At 41.2% G+C, this 21,491-nt stretch overlaps 1 protein-coding gene across 1 annotated transcript in view; it reads left to right on the top strand.

Moving 5' to 3' along the window:
* Window positions 1–6,772: 6,772 nt before the first annotated feature.
* Window positions 6,773–21,491, top strand: part of ACAN (aggrecan) — a 58,497-nt gene continuing 43,778 nt past the window's right edge. The window contains 1 exon segment of the mRNA XM_042474852.1: window positions 6,773–7,091. The gene's annotated coding sequence lies outside the window, so the exon portion shown is untranslated.

The raw sequence follows: 21,491 nt of genomic DNA, 5'->3' as shown, positions 1-21,491 counted from the left end.
GGGAGATGCATGTGTATCCATACCTTCCAACTGTCCCAGTTTGTCAGGGACAGTCCCAGTGAATCCTCTGTTGTCCCACTTTTTAAGCTTTTAAAATGTCCCAATTTCTCTCTCAGACCCAGTTGCTGCAAAATAGAGTTCAAAGTGCACTTTCTTTCACTCTCAAGTAACTCAATAGGGGAAAGACGAGGAGGGGACAGAGTCAAGCAAAAGCCAACTACTACACCTTCTCCTAGCTTCTGTGTTCTACCTTATTCTACCTTTGCCAGCTTAACCAGAATTTGATGTTGCTCAGCCATGTTTCCTGGTGTTCATCTGTGAAACGTTTGAGGATATGCAAGTGTCATGTATCTACATCTTCATGCCTACATCTCCCAATGCTACTAACCCCCAAAGTTATTTATTTTAACTTTGTAAGAAGAGCAACTTCCCTAAATGGTCATTTCCATGTTGTCCAAGAACAACGGGATGGACATGTTTTCAGCTATGGAAACTGCCATGTTGGGCTGTGTGGCATACAAGGTGAGTTTTGGAGGGATTTTGGTTGTTGCATGTTTGGAACAGAATTACAACCTACACAATGACCATAAAAGTGAGGTTCAGTGGAGTAAGTGTAACATAAGCCATTCAGTGAGTGTGCCAGCCATTAATGGAGTGCAACCTGCAATAAAAACAAAAACTGGGGAAATGTTCCCTATTCTACTTCACACCTTTGCCAAAAATAGTCCTCCTATTTTAAAGCCACTACACAGAGTAACCAAAGAGGGAAAGTCATTTACTTCCAGCCTTCCTATTCCTATTAACCTGGCTTTTGTTAGAGAAACAGCCACTGTGAACTAGCAATCCTTTTCATTGGGATTTCTGACCTTCGTTCATGACGTAAAAGTTCTAATTTTGTTCTGGGGGGAAAATACAGTTTATGGGACCTTTTTATTTTTTGCCAGACATTTGGCTAGTTGTATGCTTTAATAGGGACAGTGATTTGAAGGGATCAGAAAAATTGCACCTATTCATTAATACATCTTCCAACTGTGTTCTGAAGAGTTAGAACACTCTTAACAAGTATAAAGAATGTATCACTTAAGAGTTGGCTAAACTGAATATGGAAGTTAACTATCAGTTAACTTACAAATTAAGACTAACAAAAGGGGATAGTAAAGAAGATTTGTATTTTATTTTATTTTATTTTATTGCTACCACAGGAAGCCATTTGTTACTTTGGTGTGTCAGCATAGTGGTAAATTTAAACCACCAATGGCCAAGTTAAATTTTGGATTAATAATCCCATAAAATGCGATTATAATAACATGTAGAAGAATGGTATGGAAATGAGGTTTGACAAAGTGGTATTTCTATTAGGTACTATGAATTAAGGGAAGGATGGGAGAGGGTTGGGTTGTTTGTAATGAAGGGTAGGGGGAATTGCTGCAGTACTGAGATTGTACTATGTTAAACATCAATAAAATAATATTAATTTTTAAAAAGATTTTAAAAAGAATTTGATTTGGGGCATCAGATCAACCCCAATAATAGCACACTGAGAAAGGGGATGCACAAGTTTCATGGGCAGTAGAAAATGGACCAGAGAGATAGTCTGACAGTCTCTTTAGATATTTGAATTCTCCCATTGATTTTCACAATATGTGAGCATGTGAGTTAAAATCAAACTTGGCATACCTGTGGAGGACATGTTGTCCTTTTCTTGGGGCATCTCTGAGGATACGTTATGTTTCAACCAGGCCTGGACCAGAGAGCCCTTTCCACAGAATCCCATTGTGGGAGAAAGGTGGGATATCAATGCTTGCAATAAATTAAAATAAATAGAAAAGAAGCTGCTTTCCCCAGCCAATGGCGCAGTTGGCTGGCAATGATGGGAGTGGTAGTCCCCATGTATGGAAGGACATGGTTTTATAAATGCTGGAACAAAAAAAGGCTTCAAACAGAGGAGTGTGAAGCAAGGCACATGGCCACCCTATCTAGCACCCTTCTCCTCCATCCCTCTTTACCCTTCAAGATAGACAGCCCTAAACCCACTTCCTATGTGAACAGCACAGAGATGTGAATGCTAGCTCTGTTGCGCCTGTGCTGGACCATCTTTCGGCAGCTAAGCAGAGAAGTGTTTCGTGGGCACAAATATCCAATACAGCAAGCGTCCTTCACCTGAGGTAATCCCTCCGTCCATCTCCAACGTCAACAGAGAGCTGTTTATACAGAGCTGAACTAGGAAGAAAATTCTGGGAGAAAAGTAAACCAAGGAGATGCCTCATGTTCATACACACAAAAAGCACTGTATTCACCTACCTGCCTGCTTCATCTGGTGCTGGGGGAAACATAAAATTTGCCTTGTTTTCATTTATTTGCTTGCGCCAATGCCTTTGCTGCTGCTTCTGCTGCTTCTTGTGTTGGATTTTCAGGATCGTATGGAGCAGAGAGGCCAAAATAAAGGCAATGAAGTGGCTTCATGGAAGGGTGAAACCACAGCAAGTGAAGAAAGACAGAGCATATGCTAGTAATGGCAAATAATTTCATTGGATTTGTCATTTTTGACAAAAGGAGCCTTGTCTCACTTCCTGAGAGTCACTGCAAGGAGAAACATCCCTTGTGCTGAGAACTCCTCCATTTGCAAAGCTTACAGTGGTGGTGGGTGTTTCAGAGTCAGAAAGTGTGCAATGTGAATGCTTTAAAATGTTGCTAACATGCACAGCATCAACAGAAGTGTGCATAAATGCATTTTATTCAACATAAAAAATGCACACTTTAGGTAAACTGTGTAAATCAAGAAAATCCATTTTAAAATTTGCTCAACTGACCATGTGGGAGGGAAAATATCAGCAAGATCCTACATTGGGAGACATATATGTATCACGTAACTAAGTCTTCATAGGTACATCTGAAGCTAGCTCCCAAAAATTCACTTTCTAAATAGTGCATCCCATCTCCCTCCTCAACATGGCCATCCCTACAAAGGCCTCCCTGGTTTGTAATCTTCATGGAAGGCTTTTTCGTTGTTGGTTTTGACAACCTTGGACAAGCAATCTTTTCATCCTCCACCACAGCAACCGATGTTTAGGTGGGCTTTGGACAGCTGCTAAAAGAGGCACTTGCAATGGGGAGAAGTGCTGTACCCTTTTAAAAACAGTGTCCTATTAACATATGTTTATTGTTTTAATTTTGTTTGTTTTATTACCTGTCTCTAAAGTTATGACCTCTGAAGGAGGAAATTTTTCACTGCCATTCCCTTTTCATGGTGCATCACCTTTTTAGATTGTATGCCTGAGGGTAGGGAACTGCTCTGGGAACATTTTTGGCTGAAGGATGATATTTTAAGGCCCCATTCCCACTTACAAATAAATCAGTGTGTGATCCGAATCGATGGATCAATTCAACAGCAGAGCGTGGGTCCCACTATATTTGCCCCGATCACATTTTTTTCCCTCTAAAATAATCCGCTTGTGATTCCCATTCATGAAAGAATCAATTCAAAATTATTTGGTTCCAACCGGCCAAAAGGGAAATTTAAATTGATCCCAACCTGCATGTGGTTCACAGTTGTGCAGATTCGATTTGTTGAAAAAGAAGCAGAAAAAATCAACATAAAAAAGATACAGGTTAAATGGGTCTAGGGCATGGCCCCCTTCTTTGAATCGCTTCAGCAATTCGGATTAAGTAGGAGCCACGGTCGTTTGAACCAGTTCAAACCGATTCACGATCCGATTTAAAAGATAGTGGGAGTGAGTCCTAAATCAATCAATCAATCAATCAATTAAAAACCCAAATAATCACTTAGTCAATGTGAGTCAATATATCGTCCTCCATATTATTGATGATAACATATTGAGATCAAGGAGCAAGTTCACATGGATGAGACAAAATTCAAACAGAACACAGCTGTAGCTGAATTTCTCTTAGCAACTCTGGTAACCCATTCCTCAAGCAGGACAAGACCTGTTGAGTAACTGGAAAGATACAGGCAACGTCAGAGAAGATATAAGGGAAGGGGACTACGAATACTTCTAAATAAAGCCCACTCTGTAAGCAAGTTCTCTCCTTCTTGGAAGCCTCCACTTCTATTTTTGCCAGGTGATGAATAAACCACAATATTGGGGTGGGGATGGTGGTGGGAAGAACTGTGGCTGTTTACATCTCATCATGTAATGGGTCCCCAGTCTACACAAGGAGAAGGAGCTTCATTCAGGCTCAGCCAAAGGGTGGACATTTGGAAAATTCAGCTTCACATTATGCTATTGCAACAGGAGATGAAGAAGTGAAGGCCAAAATCTTGCATGGGAGATGGAGCTATGATGATATAGCTATGAACTGTCTCCCAATCTGACGCCTTAAAAGCCAGCCAGCCATAGCAGCTGAAGGAATTTGGTGACTCTGATGAGTGGGGTACTGAAGGGTGATGGATCCAGCCCCCTTCTTCTAGTAAACTGCAATATGATATACGTTGGCAGAGACATCAGATAACATCTCATTGGCAGGAGGAAACTGGAGGCATCATGCTTCAGTACTCAGCCTGCCAGCACCACAGGACTCTTTCAATTGGTGTTGCTGCCTAGTTTTGAAGAAGGGTTGGGGGGCATTTGCACTTGTGAAAATAGTGCTACCAACATAAATATGAATAGTAAAAATTACAAGGTCACAAATCTAGCTCATGAGATCATCAACACTGAAAAGGATGACAGTTGAAAAGCCAAGCTTTTGTAGACCAAAAGTCGACGTAACCCACAATCCTGCTTCCTAATGCATCTGAGATTCCCATAGGTCCAGCATGGAGACAAAAGCCCTCTTGCATTATTTTTAGCAACTAGCAGAGAAAATATACTGCCTCTGAACCAGAAGGTTCCATAATAGCCACTGTGACCATTGATAGCCATTGATAAGTTAGTGGTGTCCATCACAGGATGCTATGGAGTGAATGGCATGAAATATGCAAGGTCGAAACAAAACAAATAAGATGTAGTCATGCGGCCCATAAGTAAAATCAAAATATGAGTTGGGCAAATACCACTGTTGTAAGCAACTCATCAAACGTAAATGACTCGAAGGTGTGCAGCTTTTAATTAGAGCATAAAAGAAGAACCAACAGGCAGCATCTTATTAGTGATGTATGGAAACATAACTTCAACACACAACTATGAGTGCACAGAAATTGGATGGGGGACAACTGGCTGAATGAGACAACATGTGAAAGGGATCTAGGAGTCCAAGTAGACCACAAGTTGAACATGAGTCAACAGTGCAATATGGCAGCTAAAAGGGCCAATGCAATTTTAGGCTACATGAGTAGAGGTATAGTATGTGTAGATCAAGGGAAGTAATAGTGCCACTATATTCTGCTTTGGTCAGGCCCCACCTGGAATATTGTGTCCAGTTTTGGGCACCACAGTCTAAAAGGGATGTTGAGAAACTGGAGTGTGTCCAAAGGAGGGCGACTAAAATGGTAAAAGGTCTCGAAACCATGCCTTATGAGGAACGTCTTAGGGAGCTGGGGATGTTTAGCCTGGAGAAGAGAAGTTTAAGAGGTGATATGATAGCTCTGTTTAAATATGTGAAGGCATGTCATATTGAGGAGAGAGCAAGCTTGTTTTCTGCTGCTCCAGAGAACAAGACCTGCAACAATGGATGCAAACTACTGGAAAAGAGATTCCACCTCAACATTAGAAGGAACTTCCTCAGAGTGTAGTGGAGTCTCCTTCTTTGGATGCCTTTAAACAGAGTATGGATGGCCATCTGTCGGGTATGCTTTGATTGAGAGTTCCTGCATGGCCGGGGGTTGGACTGGATGGCCCCAGTGGTCTCTTCCAACTCTATGATTTTATGATTCTATGATAACTGAACAGGCACACAAGGCACCTAGTCAAAAAGTTCAGCAATATACTGACACATATTAGATTGATGATGGTAGTTATTTCTAAATTTACATGTAAAGCTATAAATCAACACAAGTGTTTTTAATGCAAATAGGTGCCCCTTTTTGTCTTTGTGTGTTTAGTGCAGTTCCAGGCCACCCGTGGAGCATATAGGCAGCTTTGCCAATTTCCTCCAGCGTCGCCTGAAGTCACATCATTGCACTGCATCTGGAATTCTTCAAACTGTCCCCACCCCCCCTTTGCCCTCCTTGCATGTTCTGGGTGATCCCCTATCTCAGGATGCTCTGAATATTTATTCTGACAGCTTCCTAGCCAGCCTGCAGTATTATTGACTGCATTGCAGGCAACCTCCTTTTCTCTCTTCCCTCGTTCTCACCCACTCTTTTTGCCTGTAGACTTTAATTAGATTTAGCTGGACTTTATTTTAGGCAAACCCCATTTCTCTTTCAAACCTAATTCCTTATATTGTTCCTTTCCTACACATACTTGTGGTGCACCGTTTCAGCAGTATCTCTCCAAATACTGGTGTGCATTTTAACTAGTGTATATATATATATATATATATATATATATATATATATATATATATAGACCCTCCTATTTAGGACTTATAGACGGCCTTGCTTTCTTTCTGTCCCCCAGAGGTTTGGCTTCCCCTTTGCCTCTGACAGCCCTCCTATTCCTACCTCCCCTCCCTCTTCCCAGCTCCTGTCTTATTTTTCCTGGATTCCTGCCTACCTTGACTCAAAGTTTCATAGGACGATTCAATGCCCTTAGTAATCTGCCAGCTATAGCAAGAGGTATCTAAGGAGGGACCAGAGGAGCCTGAAGGTCTCTTTTTACTGCCAGTAGCAGCTCAGCGTGGACTGTTGCTAAAAAAACTCTCCCCTCTGTTCTCTCGCTTGCTTTCTGACTCTCTTTTTTGGTTTCCAAAGTCAACCCTGCTGCTGTTCCTGCTGCCACTGACTGAACTGAACCTGAGATACCAGATACCAGGAATTCTGATTACTTCTTGGGGTGGGGTGGGAATAAACCAAGAAGGGGGGCATCACCCACAAAACAGAAGAAGGACAAATCCCATCTGGAGGCTGTAAAGAGGACCTGCAGGGAATCCAGAGGTTGCGACCTCTTCCTAAACACACACACACACAAAGGCATCATCCTGCTCTGTTAGGTGTATGGGACTTAACTTCTTGAAGCACTGAATTCTAAAAGGTAAGGTTGGATTTTATCTCCCTTTTAGTTTTATTCTGCTTTGAAAAGTTTTCATTCATCATGGTGGGATGGATGGGTTGCTTTCAGCTGTGGTTCAAAAGTATCTTCAAATTGTTTGGGCAAGCAATAGAGGAGGGTGGTTGCTTTCTTGCCTTTCCTACAGGTTGCCTAGATACATTTTTTGGGCCACTATTGGAAGGAGGATGCTAAAGCAGATTGACAGATTCAGCAAGGTACTTCCAAGGAAACGTTTTCCCTAATACTGATTGCATCTACAACCATTCAGTTCCCACAAAGTAAAAGTTTGCTTGTTACAGGTAAATAGGTAAGGCAGGTACATGAAGCAAAAGAGAACATCATCACCAATCTGATCTGTATTGTTAGGAGAAAGGTGCTGTCCTGTCTGCTAGGAAAAACGGTAACTTCTTTAAAATGTACCTAACTTCAATGAAAGCATGGGTGATACAAAAGCCATAGATGAGGGAGGGGCTGTGGCTTAAACTCTCACCTTCCCTCCTCAGTTGTGCCAGCTGAACATGGAATAGGGACAGTATGAATGGTAAATTGATTCTTAAAGGCTTTCTTGTGTCGGAACGGTGGTTTTTAGAGAGATGCATTCTGACAAATAGAAAAGTTGCTTCCAAGGTGCATCCATAAAGTGTGTGGGTTTTGTTTTTTAATGGGTAGAATGTCAAGTTTGCAGATCTGCATCTGTTCAGAACTTTGTCCTCAGGCATCCTGGGGAAGCAAAGTCAGCACTATGAGATTTGCTTCTACAATTATAACTTAAATTTAAAGTGAACGGATTTGATCCAACAGTAAGTGCATCCAGACTGGTTAAAAAGACCAGAAAGTCCCAGAATTTTACTTTTGGAGATCCATACGTGTTTTATTTGTCGCAAACATTTTCTGTCAACTCCCAGTATAATCGGACATCTTTGATAACCAATTCCCCAAGTTGGTTTATTTTAACCCAGCATAAAAGCCTAAAGAACAGGAACAAAATCTGGGACTTTTCAATCAGGGATGTGGCCAGTGTGAAATAAGTGGATCAAATGGGTTTTTCTATGGGTTTCTGTCCTATTAGTATCTCTCAGGCTCTCCCAATAATGTGTCAGTGCATTTATGGGCTTTTCCTAATTTTTCCACATGGCAATGCTGTGGAGAGATAGCACTTGGTCCAGGGATATTCATAGACTCTTTGGGGCTGAATGAGAATTTGAATATGTGTCTTCAGTTCATCTTCAGAGCTCTTGTCCCTGCTACACATGGAGCCTCTTGGCCAAAAGTGACTCATAAAAGTCAAGGCACTGATATGAAATGGCAAAATTATAGATTTGCTAATAATGTCTTTGCAAAAGCATTCTGGAGACACCAAATAACAGAGCTGGAGGTTGCAGAGCAAGATGCAAAAAGTCACCATGCAGCAAACCCAGAATTATTCAATGTGCTCTTCCTTTGATGTCACTTTTTGCCACAACCTAGAAATTACTTTAATCCACAATGGTGATGAGTTAAGATCCCAAAATGGTTGGTGAACTTAGCCGGTATACTAATGGATAAATGAATGAGTGAAGAAGTGGAGAGAAATTTGCTCCTGCTTGAAAAAAGGAGGGTGGTGGAAGACATAGATTTTGTTATCTAACCACAATTTATGGCTGTGAAAAGTTGGTCTTAAGTCTCTGATAGTTTGTCACAAGGTCTATAGTGACTTGGCAAGTTGGCATTCTTCTAACATCCAGGGGATCTGCTTAGAATCTCTAAAGAACCTCTCGCCTTTTCAGTGAGTACACAGAAAGTGCATTTTGCCAGACTGAGGTTTAATTTTGGAGAGAAAGTGTCATTTGTTCATGGAGACTGCTTTTTCAACCCCTTCATTACTTTTCAAAGTTTGCATTTTCAGCCTAATGCCAAAACCTCAATCTTTTTACCATAACCAGCTATAAAAAAAAAAGCTTTCCTCAAAGAGAAAATACTCCTCTACAGAAAATAGCAGGGAACACAAATCTTGCTCTGTTACTTTATTGGCATTATGTTTATTTGCTTTAATGAGACTTCTTTCAACAAGTAATGGATAAAATCCAGAAATCATGTAATCATTTTTATAAAGATTGAGATGGCTCACCTTAGGCATCTATCAGCTCCAAACTGATCTTATAGGTTGGCTACAGGTTCTGGTATAGACCTTCAGATTTGGCAATGACAATCCAGATTAATCCTCTGTCACCCCACTTTTTCAACTTCTTTTAAAGTGTCCCAATTCATCTCTCCCACTTCCCCCTTTGTCTTGAGCTTATTTCAACTGCTGCAAACTGAGGTCAAAGTGCAAAAGTAGTTTACACGCAGTTAACTCAGCTGGAGGGAGGGAGAGGATGGCATTTTGAATGGACAAGATTTATTTTGGTTACAGACCAGAACATGGCAGAATCTTGCCCTTCTCTGTGGACTCAGGCAAAATCAAACTGCTGCAACCTCTTCTAGCATGTTTGTTCTTCCTCATTAAAACTTTTGCCATCTTGATCACACTCTGGTCACACAAGTCCTGGCTTTAATCTGTGAAATGTTGGAGAGTATTGTCATGCTCTTGGATGACTAGAAGCCAGTGCCACGCAGAGTCTTATGGCACCTTAATGCAACATATCTACCCTTCTTGGGTTGTGTGATAATGATTTGCTTAAGTGGGAGGAAATCAAGATCTGCCACCTGCTCATAGACTATCCCTGAATTTTTCAGCTGGTAACCCCACTTTCCTAACAGGAGATACATGGGTTTTGCTCCTGCTGTATTAATCCTATCAACATATTTCCGTTGTCCCATAAAAACATTAATCAAACCATGTTGTACCTCCATAGTCTTATGGCCTGTACAGACTGGCACTCCCTGCTTGGCCATGTAAACTCACTTGGCCAAATCATATGCTCTCAGCCACAGAAAAACTCATAGTAGATTTGCCTTAGGATTGCCATAAGTCAGAAACAACTTGGGCAACCAACACAGAAGCTAAAAGAGGCTGCAGCAGTTTGCTTTTGCCTAAGCCAAATGGGAAGAAGGGCAAGATTCCATCTTGTCCCTGTTGATGAATTAATTGTGTGTAAACTACTTTTGCATTTGAAGTGAATTTGCATAATAAGCTGAAGAACAAGGGAGATGTGGGAGGAGTAGAGGAAGGAGAAGGAAAGAGAAACTGGGACATTTTAAAAGCAGCTAAAAATGTTGGACAACAGATGATTAATCAGGACTGTCTCTGCTAGATCAGGACTGTGAGATGGCATGTGGGAGACTAGTGTGTCTTATTTTAAATTGTCAGACTCGTTTTACCATTATAATTAAAATACATAAATGTAACATGTGTGCCTCAGGAAGGAATTCGAATATCTTTCTCACTTATTTTTAAATCTCAAGTTCTTTCCATGCTCAATATAAAGAAATTTGCAAATTTTGGTGCACTCTCCCAAAATGAAGTGAAATACACTCTATTCTTAGCATTTGCCAAATTAAATAAATCTGATGTGAAGGAGTGAGTCTAAGGAGCTGTGTGTGTGTGACTGTTTTAAAAAAGGTTTTATTCCACAAATTATCCCAATGTGTTCCAGCCAAGAAATATTTGTATGGCCTTCTTCAGTGGAAAGCAATTGGAAACTCAATTTGAAGGTGTTTTAGGAAAGTGTGTCTCCAAAGCTTGTAACTAGCAACTGATAATTTTCAAAGTAGGAACTAAACTTGCTTTAGACAGAGCCACACTTTAAAAAAAATCCCTGCAGAATGAGTTTCCCAGGATAGAAGGATGCATTTGGTACTTGCCTGCCAGGCAGCAGTTAAAGATGCTGAGTTGCTTTTCCTCTCAGTGTTGCATCTTCTCTCTCATTCATCCTGGAGTAGGGAAACAGCCATTTTATCTTTTAGACACTAAGCTATAGCAAGGTAGTGCGTTAATGAACTATGTGATACATTAGTAATCGAAAAGTATGGTTCATTTGTCCAGTCCAATGCTGAAACTTCTCATTTGATTTGCCTCTCCATTTATTGGAAAGCTAAGACAGTCATGTTCTTTTGGTTAAATATGTATTTGAGAAAACATCAATGTAAATTCATTATCCGCAATTCAAACTGACACACCTGTGTGAAATATCAGGATGTAGCCTGCAAGTTTCCTCAGTGCTCATGAGCATTGCACAGATGGTCATTAGAGACAAGATACATTCATTTCACACATACACAATTGCTTCTGGAGATCTTGGCTAAGATCTTACATCAGAATGAAGCTCCAACTGGACAATTCCATGTCCTTCCTCTAACCCTGGTAGCTATTAAGCCTTGGGAGAACCTTCTGCTGACCAGCAGAGAGAAAAGGAAGGAAAAGTCAACTCAGAGCATGAAATAGCAGCTGTACTCAGCTTGAGGGGAGGGAAGAAGTAAGGGTACACTCCCAGATGGTGTACACCTTCATTTTGTTTCCCCCATGAGCCCAGAGCAGCCTTCTGAGTTGCCTCCCTGCCCTTCCCATTGGTAAATACAATGGAAAGCAACACTTCTTCAGGGTTTACCTGCTGCCTAAGGATGGTAGATTTGAGGACTGAGCAGAAGGGCATGAGAACTGACTCCTATGCCCCATCCAAAAAGGAGGCATATGTGCCTATAAGCCACACTTGTGAACAGCCTTCTATAGTGCACCCAAACTTCACGGCAATAAAATGTATGGTGCATGCTCCGTGTGGCGTCTCACTGCTTTCAATGGGGTGTAAGCATACACAGAATTCCCCTTACACAGGGGGATCTGGAATGGATCCCCATGTAAGGGAAGGGCCCACTGTATTATTGACTTTAAAATAAATAGTTATCATTACAGTTGTCCTTCCAAGACCAGAACATATCTTCTTATTGTCCTAGTTCTGCTTAAAGTAATTCTTTACTACTTTCATGTTACTCAAAGGTGATTAAAATAGTTACGCCCATTAATTAAAAAAAAACTTAATGGTTTTCATTCAGCAGTATGAGGCACAGCATGAACCAGTTCTGGTGCCACCCACATTTTTGTTGTTGTTGTGCACCTTCAAGTCATTTTTGATTTATGGCAACGCTAAGTGACCTTATAATTGGGTTTTATTGGCAAGATTTGTTCAGAGGAGGTTTGCCCTTGTCTGTTTCTGAGGCTGAGAGAGGGTGGCTTGCCCAAGGCCACCCAATGGATTTCCATGGCTCAGCGGGAATTTGAACCCAAGTGTCCAGAATCATAGTCCAGCACTGAACCCACTACACAACAATGACTTACATTTAGGGTAACTTCTGTTACAGACATGATTCAAAGAAACTGAAGTGTGTCCTCATTAAGCTGCAACCACAATGTGACAGTTACACTTTTATTTGAGGGGAAAAGTATGAATGACGAGCAACTTGCTATTTCTAATTAGTTATTGCAAGCTTTAGCTCTGTTTTCCCACTCTCTTTCCATTTTCTTGCTGTTGTGATTTTTCAGTTTGGGGCATGCTCTTCCAAATCCTGGGCAAACCCAAATACTGTAGAACAAATGCAAGCAAATGATTTGCATTTATTCCAGCCTCTTTTATTTTCCCACTTCACGTTGGACCATACAATATAGGTTTCCTTGGTGCAATGTTGTTCTTGTTGTTGAATTATTGGCACAGGCCAGCCTTTATTTCTTGAAAAGAAGCGCATTTGCATGCAGCCACGGTCAGCCATTTGAGCTTCGCCCCCCTCATTTCAAAAATCAACAGGGTCTTTCATCGGTTATATGTAAAGCATTCTTTCCTCCTCTTGCTCTAACCTGTTTGTCTTTTTCGCCTTCCCCCTCCTTGCTTTGAGAAAGGGTGCCCTGCCACCAGAAGGTGCCATCTCCCCAAAGTTGGTTGCCTCTTCTCCAAACTCCTCCCTCACTTAACTCCCATGTGCTAAACAAGCTGGTCACTGTGCTCCATTCACAGCCAACTTCTCAACAGTGGCAACAAAAGCAGTGTTCATAGCAAGGCCTGGACCACATACGGTGCCAGCTTTCGGCTGCTGCTGAGCAGCTTGGAACCTTCTAGGTCCTTTAAAGAGAGCAAAAGGGGGGGCGGGAGAAAGAGATGTTATATATTAAATTAACTTGAGCACCATGCAACAACGGAAACCTTACAGTTTGCTTTTGGAGAAACTCACTGCCTCCTTGTGAGAGAGCAGAACAGATTGGCCTGTGTGTAAAGCCAGAGGTTCTCCGGTCTCCATCCATCTGTGTGTACAAGGGGTGTGAGTGACTGCCTCTACTTTTGCCTCTCAATAGACTTACAGTGTAAATGTATAGAAGCTTTTTGTTGGCCTCAGGAATAGATGGGCCTTTTTATTTTATAATGGGAACCATCCAGCTTTTTTCTTGGTAAATCATGCTGAATGTGTGTATGCATGTGCACACATGTGCACGGACGCACATACGTTTGTGTGGCATCTACACACACATATATCTTTCATCGTTTTCACCATAAGATGAAGAATCACATCCTCTTTGGTTCAGAGTACTATGTTTAAGGATTATTTGCATGTGGGAAAGAAAAAAGGGGGAAGGACAGGAAGAATTAAGAGCACGCCGGAGATGGTGTCTACTTGTTCTGGGCTTTCAAGTTGTTTCTGATTTGCAGCGACCATAAAGTGATCTTCTTGCAGATGTTTATTGGCAAAATTTGTTCAGTGGAGGGTTCACCATTGCCTTCCTCTTGAGCTGCCCAGCTGAGCAGGGATTTGAACCATGGTCTTCCAGAATCTGAGGCCAGCACTCAGACCAAGCTGGCTCTGTGTCATTGGCTTCTATTACATTCCCCACAAACTTGGGTGATGAACCTCTGCCCACTGAGGTGACTATTATATGCTATTCCTATGTTGCCTCTTTAGCACTGCATCTAAAATGTAGAAACCGTGGCAGTTAAGTTGTGTTAAACAGCATTACTTCTACATTGTAGATGTACTCCATGCTGTTTAGACCTGATGGAAACTGGAGTTCAGTATCAGGAGGGTCCCAAGTTCCCTAGACCTGTCCTTAAAAATTTATGTTAACTTTTGCTGTATGTTGTATTGAAGGTTGCCAATAGATGGGAGAAGGAGGGAGAAACTGTTTAGCCAGGTGCACAGTATACTTTATGAGAGCTAGCAAGGTGTAGTGGTTTGAGTGTTGAACTATGACTCTGGAAACCAGGGTTCATTGGTTTGATTCCCCACTTGGCCATGGAACCCACTGAGTGTCCATAGACAAGTCTCATGCTCTCAACCTCAAAGGAAGGCAATGGCAAACCTCTGAACAAATCTTGCCAAAAAAACCTCCATGATAGGTTCGTCATAGGGTCACCATAAGTCGGAAATGGCTTGAAGGCACACAACAATAGGAGGAGGAGCAGCAGCAATAGCAACAACAGTACAGTGGTACCTCGGGATACGAATTACCCAGCTTACGAATTTTTCGGGATACGAATAAATCCCATAGGGATTTATTGTTTCGGGTTACGAACGTTTTTTCGGGTTACGAAAAAACGCCGGCGCTGTTTAAATGGAGCCGCGGCAGAGCCGCGGCTTTTTTCCCCATTAGCGCCTATGGCAATTCGGGTTACGAAGGTTTTTCGGGTTACGAAATTAGCCGCGGAACGAATTAATTTCGTAACCCGAGGCACCACTGTACACTTCAGACCAACAAGTCTTGAGCATACCAGCATTTCACCTCCTTGCTTGAAATTTACATACCAGTTGTTGCTTTTTCATGCTGGCCATTAGCTGTTAGTTGTGATTCTCCTAAGCCTCACCAAGAGGCTTATTGAGGTTTCTTCTCTTATTTGGAAAGCATCAGGCCCAAACCCTTCATTGAATAGGGCCATCCTACTGGCCCTAAGATTTAACAGAAATTGTTGAGCCAACAAAAGCTAAGCAAAAGCCTTCTTTTCAAATTATGGGATAAACATCCTGGCTATTTTTATAAGTAAGGAAAACTGAGACAGCAGGATGTTGAAAATGATTGTAAAAGACATGTAACGGATTCTCTGGACTGCCAAGTTGTAAACTGCAGGTGGCTCCTCTGTCTTTAAGGGCTGTGCAGAAGAAGACATTTCACAGGTGTTGCTTGTCATCCAACCAGGTTAGCAAGCAACACCTGCCGAAATACCTACCTCTTTACAACCATTAAAGGTACACAACCACTTTTCAGTTTTCACTCTGACAACCCAGCTGTTTCTGACAACTTTGCCATGTCTTCTTTAGAACTTGCTTTTGGACCTTTAATAACAACCTGATAATAACAGCAGAATAATAACAATAAAAAGGTAATGTTATCTGAGGTGGAAGTTTTGATATCAGAGGTGAAATTGTTAAACAGGAAAGGACATGTCATGATCACTACAGTCAACAATGGATTTCTCAAAAACAAGTCATGCCAGACCAATATATATAGTGTTGTAAGTTTGGTAGATGAATGGAATGCTATGGATGTAGCATATCTTGATTTCAGTGAGACCTTCGACAAGGTCCCCAATTATATCCTTGCAAAAAAGCTAGTAAAATGTGGGTTAGACAATGTGACAGTTAGGTGGATTTGTAATTGGTTACCCAAGGGGTACTCATCAAGGGCTCCTCTTCATCTTGATGAGAAGTGACTAGTAGGTTTGCACAGGGTCCAACTTCTTTGTAAATGACTTGGATGATGGAATAGAGGGCATGCTTATCAACTGGCACCAGAGTCTGAGTTCTTTGGCTGTGCCTCTAAGTCAGAGCCAGGGCAGCCCATGACAGTTGCCCCCCAATCAGTATGGGACCACAGCAACCAGACACTGTGGTCCTGAGGCCAGCCACCACAGCAGCCCTGAATGGGCTGCTGGCAAACAGCCCTTTTTTGTGCTTCTTTTTATGGTGGCCCCAGGCTGGCTCCCAGCTGCTCCAGAGGTGCACATACCATCCCCAAAGCAGCCAGAAGCCACTCTATCTTGCCCATCACTTTTGGGCCTATTTTAACTAAGGTCCAAAACACACTGCAAAAATGATCCAGATTGAGACCTCTATAACTGTCCTGGCTCAATGCTAGGGAATTCTGGGAACTGTCATTTTGTGAGACATTTAGCCTAAGCAGTGCCCAAATCTCTCTTTTTTTAATTTAATTTTGGCAACATCTAAGTGGCAAACTCCACTTAGATGATTTTTTAAAAATGGATGACATACTCTTAAAATTAATTACTCTGTCAAAGCAAGAAGCTCTTTGGGCATCTTAGTAGCTGAGTTTATAGTGGGGCTGAGGAGTCACGATGTGTGGCCCAGGGAGGCTGTAAGTTTGTTAGGGTTGCTTTATGAGACTTGAAGCATTTTTGAGATGTACGGTAGAAGTAAGGTTGCCTGAAAGGTCTGTGGTGGGAAAAGTGTCTGGGAGATGAGAGACGCAGAGAGGTGTGGAATTTTTATGACAAAGGGGTCTTAGAGAGAGCGCCCAGGGGCAGGGCATTTCAAAAAAATCTCGCCACGCTAGTGCCAGCAAAGGGAAGGCAAACAGAGAGATGCTTGTGAAGCAGCAAGCCTCCCTACACCTCACAGACAACATGTTTGTGTGACAGGAAAAAACCCATGAGAAAGTTACATTGGCTTTTAACCTGAGGTGTGGCCATTTCAACCCTTTTGCGCTAACCTGGCATGTGGTTTAAATGCAAATGTGACTCATTCTGCTCTTTCCTTGGGAACATATCAACTAGAAAATAACACACAACTGAAATGGAAGGTTTGTCAACTGGCAGACAATGTTTTGTAAAGTTCTTCTGGCAAGTGTTCTTCTGATGCAGTTGATGTAGCTGCCACCATCTTGTTCAGTGAAATGATGCTGCTGTTAATATTGTTTCCTTTTTGTTCAGTACACCATCAGATTCATTTTTTGTTTAGTACGTCACTTCATGCTTATACCATTCAGAAGTGGAGTAATTTGATGGGTATTCTGAATTTATTTATTGGGGGTGTTATGTATGATATTCACTATCCCAACTATTTGAGTGATTCCAAAACTCAACTCCTTCCACACCATCAGGATTTGTTGCATGCCTTCAAGTCATTCCTGACGTATGATGAACCTAAGGTGAACCTATCATGGGGTTTTCTTGGCCATTTTCTTCAGAGGGGTTTGCCATTGCCATCCTCTGAGGCTGAGAGAATGTAACTTGCCCAATGGGTTTACATGGCCAAGCTAGGATTCAGACTTTGGTCTCCAGAGTCCTAGTCAATGCTCAAACCATGATAATATAGGTCTAATCTGCACTGCAGACATAATACAATTTGACACTGTTTTAACTGCCATAGCTCAGTCTATATTCTCAGCCCTTCAAGACTGTTGGACAGGGTCAGCCTGTAAGATGGGTTACATTTAATTGTCTGTGCTAAGGCCAGTTTTTAAGGTACTCATTAATGCACCCTTCTCTTTTATTCCTTCTTTCTTCCCATCTCTTCATTTGCAATTAAGTCTCTGACAGGCTCACAATGGAAAGCTTTTCCTGATAGATGTTCATTTTGCACCTGACCCAAAAGCAATAATTGTAAACTATCTCACTTTTGTCTCTTGTCTTTTGTCTTGGCAGTGGTAAATCAATTTGGCTCCTTTCAAACAAACCACTGCAATTAAGGAGAAATTAGAGATGATTTGTTCTTTTGTTCCTTCAATTAATTTCTGACTGACAGTGACCTTAAAGTGACTATATCTTGGGGTTTCCTTGGCAGAATTTGTTGAGGGGGGGTTCCCCTTGTCTTCCTCTGATGCTGAGAAGTCTCCAGTGGGTTCCATGGCAGATCAGGAATTCAAATCCTGGCCTCTCAGTTTCCTAGTCCAACACTCAAACTACTAAAGGCGGCCTCTCCCCAAAAGCATAATAATAAAAAGGTAAAGGTAAAGGTTTCCCCTTTGACAAGGTTGTCAAGTCATGTCTGACTGTAGGGGATGGTGTTCATCTCCATTACTAAGCCATAGAGCCAGTGTTGTCAAAGACAACTCTGTGATCATGTGACCAGCATGACTGCACAGAACACTGTTATCTTCCCATCGAAGTGGTACCTATTTATCTACTTGCACTTATCTACTTGGCAGAAGTTCGGGATAGTGATGGGAGCTTACTCCGTCATGCGGCACTTGGGCCTCAAACTGCTCACCTGCTAATCTTGCAATCATCAGAGTCAGTATCTTAACCACTGAGCCATTGTGCCCCATCATAACACAGTACAATATAATAATAACATAATATGCAATACAACAACAACAACAATTTTATTTATTTCTCATCTCTCCTCAAGACTTGAGATGGGGTACAACATGTTGAAATACAGAACACAATTAAAAAAAAGAAAGCACATAAAACCAACAGTTAAAATACAGACTTAATCTGGATTAGATTTAATCAGCCCAAGACATTTGTCTGCTTAGGGTGGGATGGAAGGGCCATTTGGTAGTAGTTATGATGTTTGTGGGCCTTGTTAATTTCTGTCAAATCGGATTCACTTAGGGTGAATGCAGTTGAATGCAGTTGGACATTGTTTTAACTGTAATGGCTCCATCCCATGGACTCCTGGGATTTGTTGTTGGTTGTGGCACCAGCGCACTCTGACAGTGAAGGCTAAATATCTCACAAAACATCAAACCCCAGAATTGAGTGTGATGGGTTATACAGTACATCACACTCAATCCCCAGCATTTTATGGTAGGTATGTTGCCTGTGCAACTCCTGACAATATGAGGATAAGAACAGAACTTTCTACTAGGTTTGTGCACTTCTGGGTATTTTGGTGCAATTTATATATGTTCTAATATAGGGATGGAAATCATGTGCCCCTTGAGATATTGCTGAACCACAACTTTTGTGATTCCTCATCATTTGCTATGCAGTCCAGGGCAGATGGTTTCAGGTAAAGAACCAGGGGGAAATTTGTTGGTTCTTTAGCATTCTTTCTCATTTAATTAATTAATAATTTAATTAACAACTTAAATCTAGAATTAGGTTCATGCTGAAATTCCAAACTGAGTCACTCACTTAAGATTTTAACAAAGTTTATTTAGGCTCCATCTTTCAGTTTTAAAAATCCCAATTAATAAATAATTTATTTGATTACCTTAGTTCCCATCAGTGTCTGGAACTGTACCAGTTATTGAATTGTCATTAGTCCATTGTTTGAGCATCACAGTAGAAAGGCCTTTGGAAGGTGAAAGACTCAAGCAGCTGTGGTTGAAACAGAGAGTGTCCAAACTGCCAAATTGCCCTGGGCTTTCTCCCACATATTGGCAGAATATTTTGAAGGTTTACAGTATGTCTGGTGTATGCTATAAGACCCCAAAGGCTTGTTAACAGGTTTGTTAACATGTGCTGGGTATGCTGCTGTTTGTTAAAGGTCCATGGAGAATGCTAGCATGAAATTGTCTCCTGGAAAGAGGATGTTTGCACAAAGCATATATTAACAACTTGTTTAGTGTAACCAGCTCTAGCATAGCTTGGAAATGTTTGAGGATTCCATTACGAAGCCCTGATCAGTATTGCTGAGGTTCATATGTGTCAAGTCCTACCTTGGTGCTTTCTTCAGTAATTGTTGGTTTCTGCTAGTAGTTTTATGCCGTCTGCAAATCTCAGGTTGTTAATGTTCGTTCCTCCGATCTTCACTCCTCTTGCTTCTGACTCTAAGCCTGCTGTGCTGTGAGATCAATATTTTCTGCATATAGGTTGAATAAATAGGGTGATATTATGCAACCTTGCCTTACCCCTTTGTCGACTGGGAACTCATTCCTTTACATGTATAAAAATATGGATGGCATCAGGAAATTGTTGAAACACTAGGAACTGATTGGTAAAAAAGAATCTCAAAGATGGAGAAAAAATAGCCTTAGATAACTTTGCCTTCATTTAGCAGAAGATTTCATAGCCAAAACCTATATTTGCTAGTCACAGCTAAAGAAAACCTATTGATTCCGTTGCTGAATTAATTGGGCAAGAAATATGTAAATTTGATTTTCAATAAGGTGTTTCAGTTGAGACTAACACTGGATTTAGGCCATAGTCTCAAAGACTCATCTATCCAAATATCCTGAGTCACCAAAATCCAATACCACAAGTACAATACTGTTTTAGTTTTCGCCAAAGTTGAGGTAAGTATTCACTGAGATGTGTTTGTAGGCATCTATTGAGGTCTGTTTAATTTCAGTTACCATGCAAAATTGAAATCAAAAAGAAGGAATCGCCACAACACCCAATTTATTTAACTATGAAATTGATGGTTATAAATTTGATTTTGAAATGTGTTTATTTAATGTAAATAAAAAAATAGTTAGAATATTAAATTAGGACTTGAAAGATTCTCATTCAGGTCCCCACAAAACTATGAAAGTCATTGGATAACCTTAGACTATTTATATCACTCAGCTTGGTCTATTTCACAGGGTTGTTGTAAGGATAAATTGGGGAAGAAATAGGCTATGCATGCTCACTGAAGAAAAGGCGAAGTAGAAATGTAAGTGGCAAATGGCAAATAGCTAAGTCTTTTTCTCCAAAGAAGGATTTTTGCACCAAAAGCAATTTAGGGAAGATTTTAGAACAGGAATAATTGCAAATACAGCCCACTCCATGTAATATAGAATAGAGTCAGTTAAGAAATCATATGCATGGGTATCTAATTAATAATTTCATGACCAGATGGTTTAATAAATTCAAATGACTATAGGAATCTTTGCTGATTTTGCCTCCTGCTTAGAATATGACACTTTGTTTAATTCCAAGATGAGAATATTTTTATAGCAGTCGTAAGGACACCATGCAAGGGGGCTGGTCTTCTTTGCCTTCAGATGATCCTCCTCTATTCTATGCTGAATACCACACAGAGACATTGCATTTGTCCCAGGAAACTGAATTTTGAAGCTGTTAACCTTGAGGTTTCTGATGGGGAATTATGGTAAAATCAATAAGCGAACAAAAGGTGATAGGGTAAGAAATTATGAGGGTTTTTATGAAGTGCATGAGAAACAGTGAGTGGGGTGGGGGGCTATGTTGCTGAGTTAGTTACGAATACATAGTAAGTATCATCTTCCATGCCTGAAGCACTCCTCCACCCACCCATTGGAAATGTCAGGGTTCTCCCTATATGAGTCTGCTCAAGCTTTATGGTCTACAACAGGAGGCTTCCTCTTAGTCCCACCACCATCATAGGCATGCCTGGTAAGGCCATGCCAACTGTTCCCAAGTTGTGGAGCTCCCTTCCTTGGGAGATCTGGTTGCCCCCTCTCCTTGCTGTCTTTCCAGCAGCAGGTAAACCTCTTTTTAGTTAAGGAGGCATTTGGTTTTTAATGGCCTAATTCCCACTTACCTATTGATTTGATTCCTGAACCAATTCCTGAAACCGGTTCAGCAAACAGTGGTTCCCACTATGTTTGCACCGGTTTCA

The sequence above is a fragment of the Sceloporus undulatus genome, chromosome 6 (assembly GCF_019175285.1).
Source record: "Sceloporus undulatus isolate JIND9_A2432 ecotype Alabama chromosome 6, SceUnd_v1.1, whole genome shotgun sequence".
Classification (NCBI taxonomy): domain Eukaryota; kingdom Metazoa; phylum Chordata; class Lepidosauria; order Squamata; family Phrynosomatidae; genus Sceloporus; species Sceloporus undulatus.
The sequence above is the reverse complement of the archived record's forward strand: the minus strand, read 5'-3'. Positions and strand labels throughout refer to the sequence as shown.